General features: G+C 40.9%; 1 protein-coding gene across 1 annotated transcript in view; it reads left to right on the top strand.

Moving 5' to 3' along the window:
* Positions 1-230, top strand: part of GABRE (gamma-aminobutyric acid (GABA) A receptor, epsilon) — a 21474-nt gene that overhangs the window by 7242 nt on the left and 14002 nt on the right. The gene's annotated exons all lie outside the window — the stretch shown is intronic.

A 230-nucleotide genomic window follows, 5' to 3' on the forward strand; every position in this document is an offset into this window, starting at 1 on the left:
TGACATCTCTTTCACGGCATCTTCCCTGACTTCTACAGCTATTAGTTGCTCCCTTTTTTACTCATACCACACTCCTTTCTCTGACTCTCAGACCTTTCTAGCGTATATCACAGTTGTTTACCTGAACTTCTCTACATCATTGTATTGTAATTATGTACTCTGTGTCTGCCTTGCTCTCTCAACTATGGGTTCCTTGATGTCAAGAACCCAGTATATGTTAGCTGAGCAAA

The sequence above is a fragment of the Bison bison genome, unplaced genomic scaffold (genome assembly GCF_000754665.1).
Source record: "Bison bison bison isolate TAMUID 2011002044 unplaced genomic scaffold, Bison_UMD1.0 scf7180017864366, whole genome shotgun sequence".
Taxonomy (NCBI): domain Eukaryota; kingdom Metazoa; phylum Chordata; class Mammalia; order Artiodactyla; family Bovidae; genus Bison; species Bison bison.